Raw genomic sequence first — 24,963 nt, 5'->3', positions numbered from 1 at the left:
GACCAATCTGGTTGCAAGGCGGATTTTAACAGTACTGCTGAAAAGGGACTCCCAGACAGCCCTGAGGCCATCATTTGCATAGGCCCTCCCCTTCTCTTTCTCTTGCTTCCCACAAAGCAACGCATCGCTGGCAGCAGTATAGATTTGGGGGTTGTGAAGAATAATGACAGGGAGGCTGAAGAAGGGAAAGAAAAGTCCCAGAAGTCCTGCAGGCTTCCTTGCTAAATGCAGCTGGCCATAGAGTGCACCTTCATTACTGCGAGGTAAATACATTAAAAATGTTGAGGAGAGACAAATTGAAAAATAGATATTAGGAGGAAAGCACTGGAACCTGCTTTATTATTTCAATTAGTCTTGAAAACATAGAACATTTCTCTCCTGAAAGCTGGTAAAAATATGGAACGCTTCACGAATTTGCGTGTCATCCTTGCGCAGGGGCCATGCTAATCTTCTCTGTATCGTTCCAATTTTAGTATATGTGCCGCCGAAGCGAGCACACTTCATTGATGAACCTACAATGTTTATAAACTCTCTAAATCTACGGTCTCTAGACATAGGGTGGCCTGGCAGAGATGCTCGTATGGCCAGTAAGCATTCAAATCTGAGCCAATGGGCAAAAATGCATGAAGAGTAACAATCCATTATTCTTCACTGCATTTGTGGTCCAAGACTTCACCAATTGGAAGTATGTAGATTATGCCAGGGTTGCAAAGGCTCATGGTTCAGGCTACTGACAAGGAACATTGTGACATCATGCTGCCTGTGGAACAGTGATATTAAAGGTGAGACAGCTGCACAGTAGGTTAGGTGAAGGGCTCTGAGAGGTGAAAGGCAGCATGCTTGGGTCCCTGGACAAGGTGAGCCTATGACAAGGTGTCTGAATTTTCGCCTGTATTGTAATATTAAACACTTTATTGTTGTACCCGCCTGCTGATTAAGGAGTCCTCAAGATCAGCTCCACACAGACGTGGAACTGATGATGTTAATGCAGAATATTTAAGAAACTGAGGCTGATCTAAAACATTTCCTTGGACCTAGGACCATTTCCCCTGACTTTTAGGTCCTTCGTCCTCCTAAAGTCCTTTGTATAAGTTAGGAACACCTGACAGAACAGAATTTCAGGAGGTCAGGTGGGTTTACTTGTGTCTTCTGGTTGTGAGCAGTAAACGTGGCTAAAAAGGTTGATGGAATGGTGTTTTAAAACACACACACACACACACACAACTTCTGGTCCTCTTAAGGACAAAAGTATGGGTAATCCTACATGGGGCCAGTGGCGCAATGGATAACACGTCTGACTACGGATCAGAAGATTGTAGGTTCGACTCCTATCTGGCTCGAAAGGGTCATAGGTCCCTGTTTTATGGTATTCCTGTGGAATTCTTATTTACCTCAGACTTGTTGTAGGTTCAATATTCTCGAGCAGGACTCATCCAGCAGTCGTTCCATGGTAGGGCTGCAGTAATAGGACCACGGCTAGTTAAAAGTTTCCCATTTGCTGCTGGATTCTATGTGAAGGCCGTCATGTGGTGTGCTGCTTTTGTATTTCAACATGGGTCTCTGAGTCTCTAAACTAGGAAAAAATCTTGTTGAGAAAAGTGTGTGTGAGAGGGTCTGTGGGTGCAGGCAGGTGTGTGCACTTGAGTGCTGACCCATTTACATGTGTGAGAGGGACAAGCAAATTGCCTGTGGGATGTAGGCCTACAACTGGAACCAAGCAGCCAGGCAGAACCACAGGTAAGGAGAGAGGAAGGCAGTTCATTATTAGAGCAGGATCATGAGCATCTTGCCCTGCTCCCTTCTGCCCCGATCGGCCACGATCGGCCAAGACCTCTCTATTAGGGTGGAGGGTGAACATTTCTTGGACCTCAGAAACTGAGGGATGCAGCGCCAATATGTCCTCCAAGGGCCTAGAGGACCTGGTGCCCAATCATGCCTGGTGTTTTTCAGCTTACCCGACCAATCTGGTTGCAAGGCGGATTTTAACAGTACTGCTGAAAAGGGACTCCCAGACAGCCCTGAGGCCATCATTTGCATAGGCCCTCCCCTTCTCTTTCTCTTGCTTCCCACAAAGCAACGCATCGCTGGCAGCAGTATAGATTTGGGGGTTGTGAAGAATAATGACAGGGAGGCTGAAGAAGGGAAAGAAAAGTCCCAGAAGTCCTGCAGGCTTCCTTGCTAAATGCAGCTGGCCATAGAGTGCACCTTCATTACTGCGAGGTAAATACATTAAAAATGTTGAGGAGAGACAAATTGAAAAATAGATATTAGGAGGAAAGCACTGGAACCTGCTTTATTATTTCAATTAGTCTTGAAAACATAGAACATTTCTCTTCTGAAAGCTGGTAAAAATATGGAACGCTTCACGAATTTGCGTGTCATCCTTGCGCAGGGGCCATGCTAATCTTCTCTGTATCGTTCCAATTTTAGTATATGTGCCGCCGAAGCGAGCACACTTCATTGATGAACCTACAATGTTTATAAACTCTCTAAATCTACGGTCTCTAGACATAGGGTGGCCTGGCAGAGATGCTCGTATGGCCAGTAAGCATTCAAATCTGAGCCAATGGGCAAAAATGCATGAAGAGTAACAATCCATTATTCTTCACTGCATTTGTGGTCCAAGACTTCACCAATTGGAAGTATGTAGATTATGCCAGGGTTGCAAAGGCTCATGGTTCAGGCTACTGACAAGGAACATTGTGACATCATGCTGCCTGTGGAACAGTGATATTAAAGGTGAGACAGCTGCACAGTAGGTTAGGTGAAGGGCTCTGAGAGGTGAAAGGCAGCATGCTTGGGTCCCTGGACAAGGTGAGCCTATGACAAGGTGTCTGAATTTTCGCCTGTATTGTAATATTAAACACTTTATTGTTGTACCCGCCTGCTGATTAAGGAGTCCTCAAGATCAGCTCCACACAGACGTGGAACTGATGATGTTAATGCAGAATATTTAAGAAACTGAGGCTGATCTAAAACATTTCCTTGGACCTAGGACCATTTCCCCTGACTTTTAGGTCCTTCGTCCTCCTAAAGTCCTTTGTATAAGTTAGGAACACCTGACAGAACAGAATTTCAGGAGGTCAGGTGGGTTTACTTGTGTCTTCTGGTTGTGAGCAGTAAACGTGGCTAAAAAGGTTGATGGAATGGTGTTTTAAAACACACACACACACACACACAACTTCTGGTCCTCTTAAGGACAAAAGTATGGGTAATCCTACATGGGGCCAGTGGCGCAATGGATAACGCGTCTGACTACGGATCAGAAGATTGTAGGTTCGACTCCTATCTGGCTCGAAAGGGTCATAGGTCCCTGTTTTATGGTATTCCTGTGGAATTCTTATTTACCTCAGACTTGTTGTAGGTTCAATATTCTCGAGCAGGACTCATCCAGCAGTCGTTCCATGGTAGGGCTGCAGTAATAGGACCACGGCTAGTTAAAAGTTTCCCATTTGCTGCTGGATTCTATGTGAAGGCCGTCATGTGGTGTGCTGCTTTTGTATTTCAACATGGGTCTCTGAGTCTCTAAACTAGGAAAAAATCTTGTTGAGAAAAGTGTGTGTGAGAGGGTCTGTGGGTGCAGGCAGGTGTGTGCACTTGAGTGCTGACCCATTTACATGTGTGAGAGGGACAAGCAAATTGCCTGTGGGATGTAGGCCTACAACTGGAACCAAGCAGCCAGGCAGAACCACAGGTAAGGAGAGAGGAAGGCAGTTCATTATTAGAGCAGGATCATGAGCATCTTGCCCTGCTCCCTTCTGCCCCGATCGGCCACGATCGGCCAAGACCTCTCTATTAGGGTGGAGGGTGAACATTTCTTGGACCTCAGAAACTGAGGGATGCAGCGCCGATATGTCCTCCAAGGGCCTAGAGGACCTGGTGCCCAATCATGCCTGGTGTTTTTCAGCTTACCCGACCAATCTGGTTGCAAGGCGGATTTTAACAGTACTGCTGAAAAGGGACTCCCAGACAGCCCTGAGGCCATCATTTGCATAGGCCCTCCCCTTCTCTTTCTCTTGCTTCCCACAAAGCAACGCATCGCTGGCAGCAGTATAGATTTGGGGGTTGTGAAGAATAATGACAGGGAGGCTGAAGAAGGGAAAGAAAAGTCCCAGAAGTCCTGCAGGCTTCCTTGCTAAATGCAGCTGGCCATAGAGTGCACCTTCATTACTGCGAGGTAAATACATTAAAAATGCTGAGGAGAGACAAATTGAAAAATAGATATTAGGAGGAAAGCACTGGAACCTGCTTTATTATTTCAATTAGTCTTGAAAACATAGAACATTTCTCTCCTGAAAGCTGGTAAAAATATGGAACGCTTCACGAATTTGCGTGTCATCCTTGCGCAGGGGCCATGCTAATCTTCTCTGTATCGTTCCAATTTTAGTATATGTGCCGCCGAAGCGAGCACACTTCATTGATGAACCTACAATGTTTATAAACTCTCTAAATCTACGGTCTCTAGACATAGGGTGGCCTGGCAGAGATGCTCGTATGGCCAGTAAGCATTCAAATCTGAGCCAATGGGCAAAAATGCATGAAGAGTAACAATCCATTATTCTTCACTGCATTTGTGGTCCAAGACTTCACCAATTGGAAGTATGTAGATTATGCCAGGGTTGCAAAGGCTCATGGTTCAGGCTACTGACAAGGAACATTGTGACATCATGCTGCCTGTGGAACAGTGATATTAAAGGTGAGACAGCTGCACAGTAGGTTAGGTGAAGGGCTCTGAGAGGTGAAAGGCAGCATGCTTGGGTCCCTGGACAAGGTGAGCCTATGACAAGGTGTCTGAATTTTCGCCTGTATTGTAATATTAAACACTTTATTGTTGTACCCGCCTGCTGATTAAGGAGTCCTCAAGATCAGCTCCACACAGACGTGGAACTGATGATGTTAATGCAGAATATTTAAGAAACTGAGGCTGATCTAAAACATTTCCTTGGACCTAGGACCATTTCCCCTGACTTTTAGGTCCTTCGTCCTCCTAAAGTCCTTTGTATAAGTTAGGAACACCTGACAGAACAGAATTTCAGGAGGTCAGGTGGGTTTACTTGTGTCTTCTGGTTGTGAGCAGTAAACGTGGCTAAAAAGGTTGATGGAATGGTGTTTTAAAACACACACACACACACACACACACAACTTCTGGTCCTCTTAAGGACAAAAGTATGGGTAATCCTACATGGGGCCAGTGGCGCAATGGATAACGCGTCTGACTACGGATCAGAAGATTGTAGGTTCGACTCCTATCTGGCTCGAAAGGGTCATAGGTCCCTGTTTTATGGTATTCCTGTGGAATTCTTATTTACCTCAGACTTGTTGTAGGTTCAATATTCTCGAGCAGGACTCATCCAGCAGTCGTTCCATGGTAGGGCTGCAGTAATAGGACCACGGCTAGTTAAAAGTTTCCCATTTGCTGCTGGATTCTATGTGAAGGCCGTCATGTGGTGTGCTGCTTTTGTATTTCAACATGGGTCTCTGAGTCTCTAAACTAGGAAAAACTCTTGTTGAGAAAAGTGTGTGTGAGAGGGTCTGTGGGTGCAGGCAGGTGTGTGCACTTGAGTGCTGACCCATTTACATGTGTGAGAGGGACAAGCAAATTGCCTGTGGGATGTAGGCCTACAACTGGAACCAAGCAGCCAGGCAGAACCACAGGTAAGGAGAGAGGAAGGCAGTTCATTATTAGAGCAGGATCATGAGCATCTTGCCCTGCTCCCTTCTGCCCCGATCGGCCCCGATCGGCCAAGACCTCTCTATTAGGGTGGAGGGTGAACATTTCTTGGACCTCAGAAACTGAGGGATGCAGCGCCGATATGTCCTCCAAGGGCCTAGAGGACCTGGTGCCCAATCATGCCTGGTGTTTTTCAGCTTACCCGACCAATCTGGTTGCAAGGCGGATTTTAACAGTACTGCTGAAAAGGGACTCCCAGACAGCCCTGAGGCCATCATTTGCATAGGCCCTCCCCTTCTCTTTCTCTTGCTTCCCACAAAGCAACGCATCGCTGGCAGCAGTATAGATTTGGGGGTTGTGAAGAATAATGACAGGGAGGCTGAAGAAGGGAAAGAAAAGTCCCAGAAGTCCTGCAGGCTTCCTTGCTAAATGCAGCTGGCCATAGAGTGCACCTTCATTACTGCGAGGTAAATACATTAAAAATGTTGAGGAGAGACAAATAAAAATAGATATTAGGAGGAAAGCACTGGAACCTGCTTTATTATTTCAATTAGTCTTGAAAACATAGAACATTTCTCTCCTGAAAGCTGGTAAAAATATGGAACGCTTCACGAATTTGCGTGTCATCCTTGCGCAGGGGCCATGCTAATCTTCTCTGTATCGTTCCAATTTTAGTATATGTGCCGCCGAAGCGAGCACACTTCATTGATGAACCTACAATGTTTATAAACTCTCTAAATCTACGGTCTCTAGACATAGGGTGGCCTGGCAGAGATGCTCGTATGGCCAGTAAGCATTCAAATCTGAGCCAATGGGCAAAAATGCATGAAGAGTAACAATCCATTATTCTTCACTGCATTTGTGGTCCAAGACTTCACCAATTGGAAGTATGTAGATTATGCCAGGGTTGCAAAGGCTCATGGTTCAGGCTACTGACAAGGAACATTGTGACATCATGCTGCCTGTGGAACAGTGATATTAAAGGTGAGACAGCTGCACAGTAGGTTAGGTGAAGGGCTCTGAGAGGTGAAAGGCAGCATGCTTGGGTCCCTGGACAAGGTGAGCCTATGACAAGGTGTCTGAATTTTCGCCTGTATTGTAATATTAAACACTTTATTGTTGTACCCGCCTGCTGATTAAGGAGTCCTCAAGATCAGCTCCACACAGACGTGGAACTGATGATGTTAATGCAGAATATTTAAGAAACTGAGGCTGATCTAAAACATTTCCTTGGACCTAGGACCATTTCCCCTGACTTTTAGGTCCTTCGTCCTCCTAAAGTCCTTTGTATAAGTTAGGAACACCTGACAGAACAGAATTTCAGGAGGTCAGGTGGGTTTACTTGTGTCTTCTGGTTGTGAGCAGTAAACGTGGCTAAAAAGGTTGATGGAATGGTGTTTTAAAACACACACACACACACACACAACTTCTGGTCCTCTTAAGGACAAAAGTATGGGTAATCCTACATGGGGCCAGTGGCGCAATGGATAACACGTCTGACTACGGATCAGAAGATTGTAGGTTCGACTCCTATCTGGCTCGAAAGGGTCATAGGTCCCTGTTTTATGGTATTCCTGTGGAATTCTTATTTACCTCAGACTTGTTGTAGGTTCAATATTCTCGAGCAGGACTCATCCAGCAGTCGTTCCATGGTAGGGCTGCAGTAATAGGACCACGGCTAGTTAAAAGTTTCCCATTTGCTGCTGGATTCTATGTGAAGGCCGTCATGTGGTGTGCTGCTTTTGTATTTCAACATGGGTCTCTGAGTCTCTAAACTAGGAAAAAATCTTGTTGAGAAAAGTGTGTGTGAGAGGGTCTGTGGGTGCAGGCAGGTGTGTGCACTTGAGTGCTGACCCATTTACATGTGTGAGAGGGACAAGCAAATTGCCTGTGGGATGTAGGCCTACAACTGGAACCAAGCAGCCAGGCAGAACCACAGGTAAGGAGAGAGGAAGGCAGTTCATTATTAGAGCAGGATCATGAGCATCTTGCCCTGCTCCCTTCTGCCCCGATCGGCCACGATCGGCCAAGACCTCTCTATTAGGGTGGAGGGTGAACATTTCTTGGACCTCAGAAACTGAGGGATGCAGCGCCAATATGTCCTCCAAGGGCCTAGAGGACCTGGTGCCCAATCATGCCTGGTGTTTTTCAGCTTACCCGACCAATCTGGTTGCAAGGCGGATTTTAACAGTACTGCTGAAAAGGGACTCCCAGACAGCCCTGAGGCCATCATTTGCATAGGCCCTCCCCTTCTCTTTCTCTTGCTTCCCACAAAGCAACGCATCGCTGGCAGCAGTATAGATTTGGGGGTTGTGAAGAATAATGACAGGGAGGCTGAAGAAGGGAAAGAAAAGTCCCAGAAGTCCTGCAGGCTTCCTTGCTAAATGCAGCTGGCCATAGAGTGCACCTTCATTACTGCGAGGTAAATACATTAAAAATGTTGAGGAGAGACAAATTGAAAAATAGATATTAGGAGGAAAGCACTGGAACCTGCTTTATTATTTCAATTAGTCTTGAAAACATAGAACATTTCTCTTCTGAAAGCTGGTAAAAATATGGAACGCTTCACGAATTTGCGTGTCATCCTTGCGCAGGGGCCATGCTAATCTTCTCTGTATCGTTCCAATTTTAGTATATGTGCCGCCGAAGCGAGCACACTTCATTGATGAACCTACAATGTTTATAAACTCTCTAAATCTACGGTCTCTAGACATAGGGTGGCCTGGCAGAGATGCTCGTATGGCCAGTAAGCATTCAAATCTGAGCCAATGGGCAAAAATGCATGAAGAGTAACAATCCATTATTCTTCACTGCATTTGTGGTCCAAGACTTCACCAATTGGAAGTATGTAGATTATGCCAGGGTTGCAAAGGCTCATGGTTCAGGCTACTGACAAGGAACATTGTGACATCATGCTGCCTGTGGAACAGTGATATTAAAGGTGAGACAGCTGCACAGTAGGTTAGGTGAAGGGCTCTGAGAGGTGAAAGGCAGCATGCTTGGGTCCCTGGACAAGGTGAGCCTATGACAAGGTGTCTGAATTTTCGCCTGTATTGTAATATTAAACACTTTATTGTTGTACCCGCCTGCTGATTAAGGAGTCCTCAAGATCAGCTCCACACAGACGTGGAACTGATGATGTTAATGCAGAATATTTAAGAAACTGAGGCTGATCTAAAACATTTCCTTGGACCTAGGACCATTTCCCCTGACTTTTAGGTCCTTCGTCCTCCTAAAGTCCTTTGTATAAGTTAGGAACACCTGACAGAACAGAATTTCAGGAGGTCAGGTGGGTTTACTTGTGTCTTCTGGTTGTGAGCAGTAAACGTGGCTAAAAAGGTTGATGGAATGGTGTTTTAAAACACACACACACACACACACAACTTCTGGTCCTCTTAAGGACAAAAGTATGGGTAATCCTACATGGGGCCAGTGGCGCAATGGATAACGCGTCTGACTACGGATCAGAAGATTGTAGGTTCGACTCCTATCTGGCTCGAAAGGGTCATAGGTCCCTGTTTTATGGTATTCCTGTGGAATTCTTATTTACCTCAGACTTGTTGTAGGTTCAATATTCTCGAGCAGGACTCATCCAGCAGTCGTTCCATGGTAGGGCTGCAGTAATAGGACCACGGCTAGTTAAAAGTTTCCCATTTGCTGCTGGATTCTATGTGAAGGCCGTCATGTGGTGTGCTGCTTTTGTATTTCAACATGGGTCTCTGAGTCTCTAAACTAGGAAAAAATCTTGTTGAGAAAAGTGTGTGTGAGAGGGTCTGTGGGTGCAGGCAGGTGTGTGCACTTGAGTGCTGACCCATTTACATGTGTGAGAGGGACAAGCAAATTGCCTGTGGGATGTAGGCCTACAACTGGAACCAAGCAGCCAGGCAGAACCACAGGTAAGGAGAGAGGAAGGCAGTTCATTATTAGAGCAGGATCATGAGCATCTTGCCCTGCTCCCTTCTGCCCCGATCGGCCACGATCGGCCAAGACCTCTCTATTAGGGTGGAGGGTGAACATTTCTTGGACCTCAGAAACTGAGGGATGCAGCGCCGATATGTCCTCCAAGGGCCTAGAGGACCTGGTGCCCAATCATGCCTGGTGTTTTTCAGCTTACCCGACCAATCTGGTTGCAAGGCGGATTTTAACAGTACTGCTGAAAAGGGACTCCCAGACAGCCCTGAGGCCATCATTTGCATAGGCCCTCCCCTTCTCTTTCTCTTGCTTCCCACAAAGCAACGCATCGCTGGCAGCAGTATAGATTTGGGGGTTGTGAAGAATAATGACAGGGAGGCTGAAGAAGGGAAAGAAAAGTCCCAGAAGTCCTGCAGGCTTCCTTGCTAAATGCAGCTGGCCATAGAGTGCACCTTCATTACTGCGAGGTAAATACATTAAAAATGCTGAGGAGAGACAAATTGAAAAATAGATATTAGGAGGAAAGCACTGGAACCTGCTTTATTATTTCAATTAGTCTTGAAAACATAGAACATTTCTCTCCTGAAAGCTGGTAAAAATATGGAACGCTTCACGAATTTGCGTGTCATCCTTGCGCAGGGGCCATGCTAATCTTCTCTGTATCGTTCCAATTTTAGTATATGTGCCGCCGAAGCGAGCACACTTCATTGATGAACCTACAATGTTTATAAACTCTCTAAATCTACGGTCTCTAGACATAGGGTGGCCTGGCAGAGATGCTCGTATGGCCAGTAAGCATTCAAATCTGAGCCAATGGGCAAAAATGCATGAAGAGTAACAATCCATTATTCTTCACTGCATTTGTGGTCCAAGACTTCACCAATTGGAAGTATGTAGATTATGCCAGGGTTGCAAAGGCTCATGGTTCAGGCTACTGACAAGGAACATTGTGACATCATGCTGCCTGTGGAACAGTGATATTAAAGGTGAGACAGCTGCACAGTAGGTTAGGTGAAGGGCTCTGAGAGGTGAAAGGCAGCATGCTTGGGTCCCTGGACAAGGTGAGCCTATGACAAGGTGTCTGAATTTTCGCCTGTATTGTAATATTAAACACTTTATTGTTGTACCCGCCTGCTGATTAAGGAGTCCTCAAGATCAGCTCCACACAGACGTGGAACTGATGATGTTAATGCAGAATATTTAAGAAACTGAGGCTGATCTAAAACATTTCCTTGGACCTAGGACCATTTCCCCTGACTTTTAGGTCCTTCGTCCTCCTAAAGTCCTTTGTATAAGTTAGGAACACCTGACAGAACAGAATTTCAGGAGGTCAGGTGGGTTTACTTGTGTCTTCTGGTTGTGAGCAGTAAACGTGGCTAAAAAGGTTGATGGAATGGTGTTTTAAAACACACACACACACACACACACACAACTTCTGGTCCTCTTAAGGACAAAAGTATGGGTAATCCTACATGGGGCCAGTGGCGCAATGGATAACGCGTCTGACTACGGATCAGAAGATTGTAGGTTCGACTCCTATCTGGCTCGAAAGGGTCATAGGTCCCTGTTTTATGGTATTCCTGTGGAATTCTTATTTACCTCAGACTTGTTGTAGGTTCAATATTCTCGAGCAGGACTCATCCAGCAGTCGTTCCATGGTAGGGCTGCAGTAATAGGACCACGGCTAGTTAAAAGTTTCCCATTTGCTGCTGGATTCTATGTGAAGGCCGTCATGTGGTGTGCTGCTTTTGTATTTCAACATGGGTCTCTGAGTCTCTAAACTAGGAAAAACTCTTGTTGAGAAAAGTGTGTGTGAGAGGGTCTGTGGGTGCAGGCAGGTGTGTGCACTTGAGTGCTGACCCATTTACATGTGTGAGAGGGACAAGCAAATTGCCTGTGGGATGTAGGCCTACAACTGGAACCAAGCAGCCAGGCAGAACCACAGGTAAGGAGAGAGGAAGGCAGTTCATTATTAGAGCAGGATCATGAGCATCTTGCCCTGCTCCCTTCTGCCCCGATCGGCCCCGATCGGCCAAGACCTCTCTATTAGGGTGGAGGGTGAACATTTCTTGGACCTCAGAAACTGAGGGATGCAGCGCCGATATGTCCTCCAAGGGCCTAGAGGACCTGGTGCCCAATCATGCCTGGTGTTTTTCAGCTTACCCGACCAATCTGGTTGCAAGGCGGATTTTAACAGTACTGCTGAAAAGGGACTCCCAGACAGCCCTGAGGCCATCATTTGCATAGGCCCTCCCCTTCTCTTTCTCTTGCTTCCCACAAAGCAACGCATCGCTGGCAGCAGTATAGATTTGGGGGTTGTGAAGAATAATGACAGGGAGGCTGAAGAAGGGAAAGAAAAGTCCCAGAAGTCCTGCAGGCTTCCTTGCTAAATGCAGCTGGCCATAGAGTGCACCTTCATTACTGCGAGGTAAATACATTAAAAATGTTGAGGAGAGACAAATTGAAAAATAGATATTAGGAGGAAAGCACTGGAACCTGCTTTATTATTTCAATTAGTCTTGAAAACATAGAACATTTCTCTCCTGAAAGCTGGTAAAAATATGGAACGCTTCACGAATTTGCGTGTCATCCTTGCGCAGGGGCCATGCTAATCTTCTCTGTATCGTTCCAATTTTAGTATATGTGCCGCCGAAGCGAGCACACTTCATTGATGAACCTACAATGTTTATAAACTCTCTAAATCTACGGTCTCTAGACATAGGGTGGCCTGGCAGAGATGCTCGTATGGCCAGTAAGCATTCAAATCTGAGCCAATGGGCAAAAATGCATGAAGAGTAACAATCCATTATTCTTCACTGCATTTGTGGTCCAAGACTTCACCAATTGGAAGTATGTAGATTATGCCAGGGTTGCAAAGGCTCATGGTTCAGGCTACTGACAAGGAACATTGTGACATCATGCTGCCTGTGGAACAGTGATATTAAAGGTGAGACAGCTGCACAGTAGGTTAGGTGAAGGGCTCTGAGAGGTGAAAGGCAGCATGCTTGGGTCCCTGGACAAGGTGAGCCTATGACAAGGTGTCTGAATTTTCGCCTGTATTGTAATATTAAACACTTTATTGTTGTACCCGCCTGCTGATTAAGGAGTCCTCAAGATCAGCTCCACACAGACGTGGAACTGATGATGTTAATGCAGAATATTTAAGAAACTGAGGCTGATCTAAAACATTTCCTTGGACCTAGGACCATTTCCCCTGACTTTTAGGTCCTTCGTCCTCCTAAAGTCCTTTGTATAAGTTAGGAACACCTGACAGAACAGAATTTCAGGAGGTCAGGTGGGTTTACTTGTGTCTTCTGGTTGTGAGCAGTAAACGTGGCTAAAAAGGTTGATGGAATGGTGTTTTAAAACACACACACACACACACAACTTCTGGTCCTCTTAAGGACAAAAGTATGGGTAATCCTACATGGGGCCAGTGGCGCAATGGATAACACGTCTGACTACGGATCAGAAGATTGTAGGTTCGACTCCTATCTGGCTCGAAAGGGTCATAGGTCCCTGTTTTATGGTATTCCTGTGGAATTCTTATTTACCTCAGACTTGTTGTAGGTTCAATATTCTCGAGCAGGACTCATCCAGCAGTCGTTCCATGGTAGGGCTGCAGTAATAGGACCACGGCTAGTTAAAAGTTTCCCATTTGCTGCTGGATTCTATGTGAAGGCCGTCATGTGGTGTGCTGCTTTTGTATTTCAACATGGGTCTCTGAGTCTCTAAACTAGGAAAAAATCTTGTTGAGAAAAGTGTGTGTGAGAGGGTCTGTGGGTGCAGGCAGGTGTGTGCACTTGAGTGCTGACCCATTTACATGTGTGAGAGGGACAAGCAAATTGCCTGTGGGATGTAGGCCTACAACTGGAACCAAGCAGCCAGGCAGAACCACAGGTAAGGAGAGAGGAAGGCAGTTCATTATTAGAGCAGGATCATGAGCATCTTGCCCTGCTCCCTTCTGCCCCGATCGGCCACGATCGGCCAAGACCTCTCTATTAGGGTGGAGGGTGAACATTTCTTGGACCTCAGAAACTGAGGGATGCAGCGCCAATATGTCCTCCAAGGGCCTAGAGGACCTGGTGCCCAATCATGCCTGGTGTTTTTCAGCTTACCCGACCAATCTGGTTGCAAGGCGGATTTTAACAGTACTGCTGAAAAGGGACTCCCAGACAGCCCTGAGGCCATCATTTGCATAGGCCCTCCCCTTCTCTTTCTCTTGCTTCCCACAAAGCAACGCATCGCTGGCAGCAGTATAGATTTGGGGGTTGTGAAGAATAATGACAGGGAGGCTGAAGAAGGGAAAGAAAAGTCCCAGAAGTCCTGCAGGCTTCCTTGCTAAATGCAGCTGGCCATAGAGTGCACCTTCATTACTGCGAGGTAAATACATTAAAAATGTTGAGGAGAGACAAATTGAAAAATAGATATTAGGAGGAAAGCACTGGAACCTGCTTTATTATTTCAATTAGTCTTGAAAACATAGAACATTTCTCTTCTGAAAGCTGGTAAAAATATGGAACGCTTCACGAATTTGCGTGTCATCCTTGCGCAGGGGCCATGCTAATCTTCTCTGTATCGTTCCAATTTTAGTATATGTGCCGCCGAAGCGAGCACACTTCATTGATGAACCTACAATGTTTATAAACTCTCTAAATCTACGGTCTCTAGACATAGGGTGGCCTGGCAGAGATGCTCGTATGGCCAGTAAGCATTCAAATCTGAGCCAATGGGCAAAAATGCATGAAGAGTAACAATCCATTATTCTTCACTGCATTTGTGGTCCAAGACTTCACCAATTGGAAGTATGTAGATTATGCCAGGGTTGCAAAGGCTCATGGTTCAGGCTACTGACAAGGAACATTGTGACATCATGCTGCCTGTGGAACAGTGATATTAAAGGTGAGACAGCTGCACAGTAGGTTAGGTGAAGGGCTCTGAGAGGTGAAAGGCAGCATGCTTGGGTCCCTGGACAAGGTGAGCCTATGACAAGGTGTCTGAATTTTCGCCTGTATTGTAATATTAAACACTTTATTGTTGTACCCGCCTGCTGATTAAGGAGTCCTCAAGATCAGCTCCACACAGACGTGGAACTGATGATGTTAATGCAGAATATTTAAGAAACTGAGGCTGATCTAAAACATTTCCTTGGACCTAGGACCATTTCCCCTGACTTTTAGGTCCTTCGTCCTCCTAAAGTCCTTTGTATAAGTTAGGAACACCTGACAGAACAGAATTTCAGGAGGTCAGGTGGGTTTACTTGTGTCTTCTGGTTGTGAGCAGTAAACGTGGCTAAAAAGGTTGATGGAATGGTGTTTTAAAACACACACACACACACACACAACTTCTGGTCCTCTTAAGGACAAAAGTATGGGTAATCCTACATGGGGCCAGTGGCGCAATGGATAACGCGTCTGACTACGGATCAGAAGATTGTAGGTTCGACTCCTATCTGGCTCGAAAGGGTCATAGGTCCCTGTTTTATGGTATTCCTGTGGAATTCTTATTTACCTCAGACTTGTTGTAGGTTCAATATTCTCGAGCAGGACTCATCCAGCAGTCGTTCCATGGTAGGGCTGCAGTAATAGGACCACGGCTAGTTAAAAGTTTCCCATTTGCTGCTGGATTCTATGTGAAGGCCGTCATGTGGTGTGCTGCTTTTGTATTTCAACATGGGTCTCTGAGTCTCTAAACTAGGAAAAAATCTTGTTGAGAAAAGTGTGTGTGAGAGGGTCTGTGGGTGCAGGCAGGTGTGTGCACTTGAGTGCTGACCCATTTACATGTGTGAGAGGGACAAGCAAATTGCCTGTGGGATGTAGGCCTACAACTGGAACCAAGCAGCCAGGCAGAACCACAGGTAAGGAGAGAGGAAGGCAGTTCATTATTAGAGCAGGATCATGAGCATCTTGCCCTGCTCCCTTCTGCCCCGATCGGCCACGATCGGCCAAGACCTCTCTATTAGGGTGGAGGGTGAACATTTCTTGGACCTCAGAAACTGAGGGATGCAGCGCCGATATGTCCTCCAAGGGCCTAGAGGACCTGGTGCCCAATCATGCCTGGTGTTTTTCAGCTTACCCGACCAATCTGGTTGCAAGGCGGATTTTAACAGTACTGCTGAAAAGGGACTCCCAGACAGCCCTGAGGCCATCATTTGCATAGGCCCTCCCCTTCTCTTTCTCTTGCTTCCCACAAAGCAACGCATCGCTGGCAGCAGTATAGATTTGGGGGTTGTGAAGAATAATGACAGGGAGGCTGAAGAAGGGAAAGAAAAGTCCCAGAAGTCCTGCAGGCTTCCTTGCTAAATGCAGCTGGCCATAGAGTGCACCTTCATTACTGCGAGGTAAATACATTAAAAATGCTGAGGAGAGACAAATTGAAAAATAGATATTAGGAGGAAAGCACTGGAACCTGCTTTATTATTTCAATTAGTCTTGAAAACATAGAACATTTCTCTCCTGAAAGCTGGTAAAAATATGGAACGCTTCACGAATTTGCGTGTCATCCTTGCGCAGGGGCCATGCTAATCTTCTCTGTATCGTTCCAATTTTAGTATATGTGCCGCCGAAGCGAGCACACTTCATTGATGAACCTACAATGTTTATAAACTCTCTAAATCTACGGTCTCTAGACATAGGGTGGCCTGGCAGAGATGCTCGTATGGCCAGTAAGCATTCAAATCTGAGCCAATGGGCAAAAATGCATGAAGAGTAACAATCCATTATTCTTCACTGCATTTGTGGTCCAAGACTTCACCAATTGGAAGTATGTAGATTATGCCAGGGTTGCAAAGGCTCATGGTTCAGGCTACTGACAAGGAACATTGTGACATCATGCTGCCTGTGGAACAGTGATATTAAAGGTGAGACAGCTGCACAGTAGGTTAGGTGAAGGGCTCTGAGAGGTGAAAGGCAGCATGCTTGGGTCCCTGGACAAGGTGAGCCTATGACAAGGTGTCTGAATTTTCGCCTGTATTGTAATATTAAACACTTTATTGTTGTACCCGCCTGCTGATTAAGGAGTCCTCAAGATCAGCTCCACACAGACGTGGAACTGATGATGTTAATGCAGAATATTTAAGAAACTGAGGCTGATCTAAAACATTTCCTTGGACCTAGGACCATTTCCCCTGACTTTTAGGTCCTTCGTCCTCCTAAAGTCCTTTGTATAAGTTAGGAACACCTGACAGAACAGAATTTCAGGAGGTCAGGTGGGTTTACTTGTGTCTTCTGGTTGTGAGCAGTAAACGTGGCTAAAAAGGTTGATGGAATGGTGTTTTAAAACACACACACACACACACACACACAACTTCTGGTCCTCTTAAGGACAAAAGTATGGGTAATCCTACATGGGGCCAGTGGCGCAATGGATAACGCGTCTGACTACGGATCAGAAGATTGTAGGTTCGACTCCTATCTGGCTCGAAAGGGTCATAGGTCCCTGTTTTATGGTATTCCTGTGGAATTCTTATTTACCTCAGACTTGTTGTAGGTTCAATATTCTCGAGCAGGACTCATCCAGCAGTCGTTCCATGGTAGGGCTGCAGTAATAGGACCACGGCTAGTTAAAAGTTTCCCATTTGCTGCTGGATTCTATGTGAAGGCCGTCATGTGGTGTGCTGCTTTTGTATTTCAACATGGGTCTCTGAGTCTCTAAACTAGGAAAAACTCTTGTTGAGAAAAGTGTGTGTGAGAGGGTCTGTGGGTGCAGGCAGGTGTGTGCACTTGAGTGCTGACCCATTTACATGTGTGAGAGGGACAAGCAAATTGCCTGTGGGATGTAGGCCTACAACTGGAACCAAGCAGCCAGGCAGAACCACAGGTAAGGAGAGAGGAAGGCAGTTCATTATTAGAGCAGGATCATGAGCATCTTGCCCTGCTCCCTTCTGCCCCGATCGGCCCCGATCGGCCAAGACCTCTCTATTAGGGTGGAGGGTGAACATTTCTTGGACCTCAGAAACTGAGGGATGCAGCGCCGATATGTCCTCCAAGGGCCTAGAGGACCTGGTGCCCAATCATGCCTGGTGTTTTTCAGCTTACCCGACCAATCTGGTTGCAAGGCGGATTTTAACAGTACTGCTGAAAAGGGACTCCCAGACAGCCCTGAGGCCATCATTTGCATAGGCCCTCCCCTTCTCTTTCTCTTGCTTCCCACAAAGCAACGCATCGCTGGCAGCAGTATAGATTTGGGGGTTGTGAAGAATAATGACAGGGAGGCTGAAGAAGGGAAAGAAAAGTCCCAGAAGTCCTGCAGGCTTCCTTGCTAAATGCAGCTGGCCATAGAGTGCACCTTCATTACTGCGAGGTAAATACATTAAAAATGTTGAGGAGAGACAAATTGAAAAATAGATATTAGGAGGAAAGCACTGGAACCTGCTTTATTATTTCAATTAGTCTTGAAAACATAGAACATTTCTCTCCTGAAAGCTGGTAAAAATATGGAACGCTTCACGAATTTGCGTGTCATCCTTGCGCAGGGGCCATGCTAATCTTCTCTGTATCGTTCCAATTTTAGTATATGTGCCGCCGAAGCGAGCACACTTCATTGATGAACCTACAATGTTTATAAACTCTCTAAATCTACGGTCTCTAGACATAGGGTGGCCTGGCAGAGATGCTCGTATGGCCAGTAAGCATTCAAATCTGAGCCAATGGGCAAAAATGCATGAAGAGTAACAATCCATTATTCTTCACTGCATTTGTGGTCCAAGACTTCACCAATTGGAAGTATGTAGATTATGCCAGGGTTGCAAAGGCTCATGGTTCAGGCTACTGACAAGGAACATTGTGACATCATGCTGCCTGTGGAACAGTGATATTAAAGGTGAGACAGCTGCACAGTAGGTTAGGTGAAGGGCTCTGAGAGGTGAAAGGCAGCATGCTTGGGTCCCTGGACAAGGTGAGCCTATGACAAGGTGTCTGAATTTTCGCCTGTATTGTAATATTAAACACTTTATTGTTGTACCCGCCTGCTGATTAAGGAGTCCTCAAGATCAGCTCCACACAGACGTGGAACTGATGATGTTAATGCAGAATATTTAAGAAACTGAGGCTGATCTAAAACATTTCCTTGGACCTAGGACCATTTCCCCTGACTTTTAGGTCCTTCGTCCTCCTAAAGTCCTTTGTATAAGTTAGGAACACCTGACAGAACAGAATTTCAGGAGGTCAGGTGGGTTTACTTGTGTCTTCTGGTTGTGAGCAGTAAACGTGGCTAAAAAGGTTGATGGAATGGTGTTTTAAAACACACACACACACACACACAACTTCTGGTCCTCTTAAGGACAAAAGTATGGGTAATCCTACATGGGGCCAGTGGCGCAATGGATAACGCGTCTGACTACGGATCAGAAGATTGTAGGTTCGACTCCTATCTGGCTCGAAAGGGTCATAGGTCCCTGTTTTATGGTATTCCTGTGGAATTCTTATTTACCTCAGACTTGTTGTAGGTTCAATATTCTCGAGCAGGACTCATCCAGCAGTCGTTCCATGGTAGGGCTGCAGTAATAGGACCACGGCTAGTTAAAAGTTTCCCATTTGCTGCTGGATTCTATGTGAAGGCCGTCATGTGGTGTGCTGCTTTTGTATTTCAACATGGGTCTCTGAGTCTCTAAACTAGGAAAAAATCTTGTTGAGAAAAGTGTGTGTGAGAGGGTCTGTGGGTGCAGGCAGGTGTGTGCACTTGAGTGCTGACCCATTTACATGTGTGAGAGGGACAAGCAAATTGCCTGTGGGATGTAGGCCTACAACTGGAACCAAGCAGCCAGGCAGAACCACAGGTAAGGAGAGAGGAAGGCAGTTCATTATTAGAGCAGGATCATGAGCATCTTGCCCTGCTCCCTTCTGCCCCGATCGGCCACGATCGGCCAAGACCTCTCTATTAGGGTGGAGGGTGAACATTTCTTGGACCTCAGAAACTGAGGGATGCAGCGCCGATATGTCCTCCAAGGGCCTAGAGGACCTGGTGCCCAATCATGCCTGGTGTTTTTCAGCTTACCCGACCAATCTGGTTGCAAGGCGGATTTTAACAGTACTGCTGAAAAGGGACTCCCAGACAGCCCTGAGGCCATCATTTGCATAGGCCCTCCCCTTCTCTTTCTCTTGCTTCCCACAAAGCAACGCATCGCTGGCAGCAGTATAGATTTGGGGGTTGTGAAGAATAATGACAGGGAGGCTGAAGAAGGGAAAGAAAAGTCCCAGAAGTCCTGCAGGCTTCCTTGCTAAATGCAGCTGGCCATAGAGTGCACCTTCATTACTGCGAGGTAAATACATTAAAAATGCTGAGGAGAGACAAATTGAAAAATAGATATTAGGAGGAAAGCACTGGAACCTGCTTTATTATTTCAATTAGTCTTGAAAACATAGAACATTTCTCTCCTGAAAGCTGGTAAAAATATGGAACGCTTCACGAATTTGCGTGTCATCCTTGCGCAGGGGCCATGCTAATCTTCTCTGTATCGTTCCAATTTTAGTATATGTGCCGCCGAAGCGAGCACACTTCATTGATGAACCTACAATGTTTATAAACTCTCTAAATCTACGGTCTCTAGACATAGGGTGGCCTGGCAGAGATGCTCGTATGGCCAGTAAGCATTCAAATCTGAGCCAATGGGCAAAAATGCATGAAGAGTAACAATCCATTATTCTTCACTGCATTTGTGGTCCAAGACTTCACCAATTGGAAGTATGTAGATTATGCCAGGGTTGCAAAGGCTCATGGTTCAGGCTACTGACAAGGAACATTGTGACATCATGCTGCCTGTGGAACAGTGATATTAAAGGTGAGACAGCTGCACAGTAGGTTAGGTGAAGGGCTCTGAGAGGTGAAAGGCAGCATGCTTGGGTCCCTGGACAAGGTGAGCCTATGACAAGGTGTCTGAATTTTCGCCTGTATTGTAATATTAAACACTTTATTGTTGTACCCGCCTGCTGATTAAGGAGTCCTCAAGATCAGCTCCACACAGACGTGGAACTGATGATGTTAATGCAGAATATTTAAGAAACTGAGGCTGATCTAAAACATTTCCTTGGACCTAGGACCATTTCCCCTGACTTTTAGGTCCTTCGTCCTCCTAAAGTCCTTTGTATAAGTTAGGAACACCTGACAGAACAGAATTTCAGGAGGTCAGGTGGGTTTACTTGTGTCTTCTGGTTGTGAGCAGTAAACGTGGCTAAAAAGGTTGATGGAATGGTGTTTTAAAACACACACACACACACACACACACAACTTCTGGTCCTCTTAAGGACAAAAGTATGGGTAATCCTACATGGGGCCAGTGGCGCAATGGATAACGCGTCTGACTACGGATCAGAAGATTGTAGGTTCGACTCCTATCTGGCTCTAAAGGGTCATAGGTCCCTGTTTTATGGTATTCCTGTGGAATTCTTATTTACCTCAGACTTGTTGTAGGTTCAATATTCTCGAGCAGGACTCATCCAGCAGTCGTTCCATGGTAGGGCTGCAGTAATAGGACCACGGCTAGTTAAAAGTTTCCCATTTGCTGCTGGATTCTATGTGAAGGCCGTCATGTGGTGTGCTGCTTTTGTATTTCAACATGGGTCTCTGAGTCTCTAAACTAGGAAAAACTCTTGTTGAGAAAAGTGTGTGTGAGAGGGTCTGTGGGTGCAGGCAGGTGTGTGCACTTGAGTGCTGACCCATTTACATGTGTGAGAGGGACAAGCAAATTGCCTGTGGGATGTAGGCCTACAACTGGAACCAAGCAGCCAGGCAGAACCACAGGTAAGGAGAGAGGAAGGCAGTTCATTATTAGAGCAGGATCATGAGCATCTTGCCCTGCTCCCTTCTGCCCCGATCGGCCCCGATCGGCCAAGACCTCTCTATTAGGGTGGAGGGTGAACATTTCTTGGACCTCAGAAACTGAGGGATGCAGCGCCGATATGTCCTCCAAGGGCCTAGAGGACCTGGTGCCCAATCATGCCTGGTGTTTTTCAGCTTACCCGACCAATCTGGTTGCAAGGCGGATTTTAACAGTACTGCTGAAAAGGGACTCCCAGACAGCCCTGAGGCCATCATTTGCATAGGCCCTCCCCTTCTCTTTCTCTTGCTTCCCACAAAGCAACGCATCGCTGGCAGCAGTATAGATTTGGGGGTTGTGAAGAATAATGACAGGGAGGCTGAAGAAGGGAAAGAAAAGTCCCAGAAGTCCTGCAGGCTTCCTTGCTAAATGCAGCTGGCCATAGAGTGCACCTTCATTACTGCGAGGTAAATACATTAAAAATGTTGAGGAGAGACAAATTGAAAAATAGATATTAGGAGGAAAGCACTGGAACCTGCTTTATTATTTCAATTAGTCTTGAAAACATAGAACATTTCTCTCCTGAAAGCTGGTAAAAATATGGAACGCTTCACGAATTTGCGTGTCATCCTTGCGCAGGGGCCATGCTAATCTTCTCTGTATCGTTCCAATTTTAGTATATGTGCCGCCGAAGCGAGCACACTTCATTGATGAACCTACAATGTTTATAAACTCTCTAAATCTACGGTCTCTAGACATAGGGTGGCCTGGCAGAGATGCTCGTATGGCCAGTAAGCATTCAAATCTGAGCCAATGGGCAAAAATGCATGAAGAGTAACAATCCATTATTCTTCACTGCATTTGTGGTCCAAGACTTCACCAATTGGAAGTATGTAGATTATGCCAGGGTTGCAAAGGCTCATGGTTCAGGCTACTGACAAGGAACATTGTGACATCATGCTGCCTGTGGAACAGTGATATTAAAGGTGAGACAGCTGCACAGTAGGTTAGGTGAAGGGCTCTGAGAGGTGAAAGGCAGCATGCTTGGGTCCCTGGACAAGGTGAGCCTATGACAAGGTGTCTGAATTTTCGCCTGTATTGTAATATTAAACACTTTATTGTTGTACCCGCCTGCTGATTAAGGAGTCCTCAAGATCAGCTCCACACAGACGTGGAACTGATGATGTTAATGCAGAATATTTAAGAAACTGAGGCTGATCTAAAACATTTCCTTGGACCTAGGACCATTTCCCCTGACTTTTAGGTCCTTCGTCCTCCTAAAGTCCTTTGTATAAGTTAGGAACACCTGACAGAACAGAATTTCAGGAGGTCAGGTGGGTTTACTTGTGTCTTCTGGTTGTGAGCAGTAAACGTGGCTAAAAAGGTTGATGGAATGGTGTTTTAAAACACACACACACACAACTTCTGGTCCTCTTAAGGACAAAAGTATGGGTAATCCTACATGGGGCCAGTGGCGCAATGGATAACACGTCTGACTACGGATCAGAAGATTGTAGGTTCGACTCCTATCTGGCTCGAAAGGGTCATAGGTCCCTGTTTTATGGTATTCCTGTGGAATTCTTATTTACCTCAGACTTGTTGTAGGTTCAATATTCTCGAGCAGGACTCATCCAGCAGTCGTTCCATGGTAGGGCTGCAGTAATAGGACCACGGCTAGTTAAAAGTTTCCCATTTGCTGCTGGATTCTATGTGAAGGCCGTCATGTGGTGTGCTGCTTTTGTATTTCAACATGGGTCTCTGAGTCTCTAAACTAGGAAAAAATCTTGTTGAGAAAAGTGTGTGTGAGAGGGTCTGTGGGTGCAGGCAGGTGTGTGCACTTGAGTGCTGACCCATTTACATGTGTGAGAGGGACAAGCAAATTGCCTGTGGGATGTAGGCCTACAACTGGAACCAAGCAGCCAGGCAGAACCACAGGTAAGGAGAGAGGAAGGCAGTTCATTATTAGAGCAGGATCATGAGCATCTTGCCCTGCTCCCTTCTGCCCCGATCGGCCACGATCGGCCAAGACCTCTCTATTAGGGTGGAGGGTGAACATTTCTTGGACCTCAGAAACTGAGGGATGCAGCGCCAATATGTCCTCCAAGGGCCTAGAGGACCTGGTGCCCAATCATGCCTGGTGTTTTTCAGCTTACCCGACCAATCTGGTTGCAAGGCGGATTTTAACAGTACTGCTGAAAAGGGACTCCCAGACAGCCCTGAGGCCATCATTTGCATAGGCCCTCCCCTTCTCTTTCTCTTGCTTCCCACAAAGCAACGCATCGCTGGCAGCAGTATAGATTTGGGGGTTGTGAAGAATAATGACAGGGAGGCTGAAGAAGGGAAAGAAAAGTCCCAGAAGTCCTGCAGGCTTCCTTGCTAAATGCAGCTGGCCATAGAGTGCACCTTCATTACTGCGAGGTAAATACATTAAAAATGTTGAGGAGAGACAAATTGAAAAATAGATATTAGGAGGAAAGCACTGGAACCTGCTTTATTATTTCAATTAGTCTTGAAAACATAGAACATTTCTCTTCTGAAAGCTGGTAAAAATATGGAACGCTTCACGAATTTGCGTGTCATCCTTGCGCAGGGGCCATGCTAATCTTCTCTGTATCGTTCCAATTTTAGTATATGTGCCGCCGAAGCGAGCACACTTCATTGATGAACCTACAATGTTTATAAACTCTCTAAATCTACGGTCTCTAGACATAGGGTGGCCTGGCAGAGATGCTCGTATGGCCAGTAAGCATTCAAATCTGAGCCAATGGGCAAAAATGCATGAAGAGTAACAATCCATTATTCTTCACTGCATTTGTGGTCCAAGACTTCACCAATTGGAAGTATGTAGATTATGCCAGGGTTGCAAAGGCTCATGGTTCAGGCTACTGACAAGGAACATTGTGACATCATGCTGCCTGTGGAACAGTGATATTAAAGGTGAGACAGCTGCACAGTAGGTTAGGTGAAGGGCTCTGAGAGGTGAAAGGCAGCATGCTTGGGTCCCTGGACAAGGTGAGCCTATGACAAGGTGTCTGAATTTTCGCCTGTATTGTAATATTAAACACTTTATTGTTGTACCCGCCTGCTGATTAAGGAGTCCTCAAGATCAGCTCCACACAGACGTGGAACTGATGATGTTAATGCAGAATATTTAAGAAACTGAGGCTGATCTAAAACATTTCCTTGGACCTAGGACCATTTCCCCTGACTTTTAGGTCCTTCGTCCTCCTAAAGTCCTTTGTATAAGTTAGGAACACCTGACAGAACAGAATTTCAGGAGGTCAGGTGGGTTTACTTGTGTCTTCTGGTTGTGAGCAGTAAACGTGGCTAAAAAGGTTGATGGAATGGTGTTTTAAAACACACACACACACACACACACACAACTTCTGGTCCTCTTAAGGACAAAAGTATGGGTAATCCTACATGGGGCCAGTGGCGCAATGGATAACGCGTCTGACTACGGATCAGAAGATTGTAGGTTCGACTCCTATCTGGCTCGAAAGGGTCATAGGTCCCTGTTTTATGGTATTCCTGTGGAATTCTTATTTACCTCAGACTTGTTGTAGGTTCAATATTCTCGAGCAGGACTCATCCAGCAGTCGTTCCATGGTAGGGCTGCAGTAATAGG

General features: G+C 45.9%; 22 non-coding genes across 22 annotated transcripts; 9 read left to right on the top strand and 13 right to left on the bottom strand.

Moving 5' to 3' along the window:
- Nucleotides 1–390: 390 nt before the first annotated feature.
- On the bottom strand, nucleotides 391–497 carry LOC146818823 (U6 spliceosomal RNA). The gene has a single exon (XR_014963755.1). It is a non-coding gene; the product is annotated as a U6 spliceosomal RNA (small nuclear RNA).
- Nucleotides 498–2,347: 1,850 nt separating this feature from the next.
- Nucleotides 2,348–2,454, bottom strand: LOC146818822 (U6 spliceosomal RNA). The gene has a single exon (XR_014963754.1). It is a non-coding gene; the product is annotated as a U6 spliceosomal RNA (small nuclear RNA).
- A 770-nt stretch (nucleotides 2,455–3,224) lies between these two features.
- TRNAR-ACG (transfer RNA arginine (anticodon ACG)) lies at nucleotides 3,225–3,297 on the top strand. Its single transcript has one exon. It is a non-coding gene; the product is annotated as a tRNA-Arg (tRNA).
- Nucleotides 3,298–4,304: 1,007 nt separating this feature from the next.
- LOC146818820 (U6 spliceosomal RNA) lies at nucleotides 4,305–4,411 on the bottom strand. Its single transcript, XR_014963753.1, has one exon. It is a non-coding gene; the product is annotated as a U6 spliceosomal RNA (small nuclear RNA).
- Nucleotides 4,412–5,185: 774 nt separating this feature from the next.
- Nucleotides 5,186–5,258, top strand: TRNAR-ACG (transfer RNA arginine (anticodon ACG)). Its single transcript has one exon. It is a non-coding gene; the product is annotated as a tRNA-Arg (tRNA).
- Nucleotides 5,259–6,263: 1,005 nt separating this feature from the next.
- LOC146818818 (U6 spliceosomal RNA) lies at nucleotides 6,264–6,370 on the bottom strand. Its single transcript, XR_014963752.1, has one exon. It is a non-coding gene; the product is annotated as a U6 spliceosomal RNA (small nuclear RNA).
- A 1,850-nt stretch (nucleotides 6,371–8,220) lies between these two features.
- Nucleotides 8,221–8,327, bottom strand: LOC146818817 (U6 spliceosomal RNA). Its single transcript, XR_014963751.1, has one exon. It is a non-coding gene; the product is annotated as a U6 spliceosomal RNA (small nuclear RNA).
- A 770-nt stretch (nucleotides 8,328–9,097) lies between these two features.
- Nucleotides 9,098–9,170, top strand: TRNAR-ACG (transfer RNA arginine (anticodon ACG)). The gene has a single exon. It is a non-coding gene; the product is annotated as a tRNA-Arg (tRNA).
- A 1,007-nt stretch (nucleotides 9,171–10,177) lies between these two features.
- LOC146818815 (U6 spliceosomal RNA) lies at nucleotides 10,178–10,284 on the bottom strand. The gene has a single exon (XR_014963749.1). It is a non-coding gene; the product is annotated as a U6 spliceosomal RNA (small nuclear RNA).
- Nucleotides 10,285–11,058: 774 nt separating this feature from the next.
- TRNAR-ACG (transfer RNA arginine (anticodon ACG)) lies at nucleotides 11,059–11,131 on the top strand. The gene has a single exon. It is a non-coding gene; the product is annotated as a tRNA-Arg (tRNA).
- A 1,007-nt stretch (nucleotides 11,132–12,138) lies between these two features.
- LOC146818813 (U6 spliceosomal RNA) lies at nucleotides 12,139–12,245 on the bottom strand. Its single transcript, XR_014963748.1, has one exon. It is a non-coding gene; the product is annotated as a U6 spliceosomal RNA (small nuclear RNA).
- Nucleotides 12,246–14,093: 1,848 nt separating this feature from the next.
- On the bottom strand, nucleotides 14,094–14,200 carry LOC146818812 (U6 spliceosomal RNA). The gene has a single exon (XR_014963747.1). It is a non-coding gene; the product is annotated as a U6 spliceosomal RNA (small nuclear RNA).
- Nucleotides 14,201–14,970: 770 nt separating this feature from the next.
- On the top strand, nucleotides 14,971–15,043 carry TRNAR-ACG (transfer RNA arginine (anticodon ACG)). The gene has a single exon. It is a non-coding gene; the product is annotated as a tRNA-Arg (tRNA).
- Nucleotides 15,044–16,050: 1,007 nt separating this feature from the next.
- Nucleotides 16,051–16,157, bottom strand: LOC146818810 (U6 spliceosomal RNA). The gene has a single exon (XR_014963746.1). It is a non-coding gene; the product is annotated as a U6 spliceosomal RNA (small nuclear RNA).
- A 774-nt stretch (nucleotides 16,158–16,931) lies between these two features.
- TRNAR-ACG (transfer RNA arginine (anticodon ACG)) lies at nucleotides 16,932–17,004 on the top strand. Its single transcript has one exon. It is a non-coding gene; the product is annotated as a tRNA-Arg (tRNA).
- A 1,007-nt stretch (nucleotides 17,005–18,011) lies between these two features.
- LOC146818808 (U6 spliceosomal RNA) lies at nucleotides 18,012–18,118 on the bottom strand. The gene has a single exon (XR_014963745.1). It is a non-coding gene; the product is annotated as a U6 spliceosomal RNA (small nuclear RNA).
- Nucleotides 18,119–18,888: 770 nt separating this feature from the next.
- TRNAR-ACG (transfer RNA arginine (anticodon ACG)) lies at nucleotides 18,889–18,961 on the top strand. Its single transcript has one exon. It is a non-coding gene; the product is annotated as a tRNA-Arg (tRNA).
- A 1,007-nt stretch (nucleotides 18,962–19,968) lies between these two features.
- On the bottom strand, nucleotides 19,969–20,075 carry LOC146818806 (U6 spliceosomal RNA). Its single transcript, XR_014963744.1, has one exon. It is a non-coding gene; the product is annotated as a U6 spliceosomal RNA (small nuclear RNA).
- A 774-nt stretch (nucleotides 20,076–20,849) lies between these two features.
- TRNAR-ACG (transfer RNA arginine (anticodon ACG)) lies at nucleotides 20,850–20,922 on the top strand. Its single transcript has one exon. It is a non-coding gene; the product is annotated as a tRNA-Arg (tRNA).
- Nucleotides 20,923–21,929: 1,007 nt separating this feature from the next.
- LOC146818804 (U6 spliceosomal RNA) lies at nucleotides 21,930–22,036 on the bottom strand. Its single transcript, XR_014963743.1, has one exon. It is a non-coding gene; the product is annotated as a U6 spliceosomal RNA (small nuclear RNA).
- A 1,844-nt stretch (nucleotides 22,037–23,880) lies between these two features.
- LOC146818803 (U6 spliceosomal RNA) lies at nucleotides 23,881–23,987 on the bottom strand. Its single transcript, XR_014963742.1, has one exon. It is a non-coding gene; the product is annotated as a U6 spliceosomal RNA (small nuclear RNA).
- Nucleotides 23,988–24,761: 774 nt separating this feature from the next.
- On the top strand, nucleotides 24,762–24,834 carry TRNAR-ACG (transfer RNA arginine (anticodon ACG)). Its single transcript has one exon. It is a non-coding gene; the product is annotated as a tRNA-Arg (tRNA).
- Nucleotides 24,835–24,963: the final 129 nt, after the last annotated feature.

The sequence above is a fragment of the Triturus cristatus genome, chromosome 6, assembly GCF_964204655.1.
Source record: "Triturus cristatus chromosome 6, aTriCri1.1, whole genome shotgun sequence".
Taxonomy (NCBI): Eukaryota; Metazoa; Chordata; class Amphibia; order Caudata; family Salamandridae; genus Triturus; species Triturus cristatus.
Note: the sequence above shows the minus strand (reverse complement) of the source record. Positions and strands in the feature narration are given on the sequence as shown.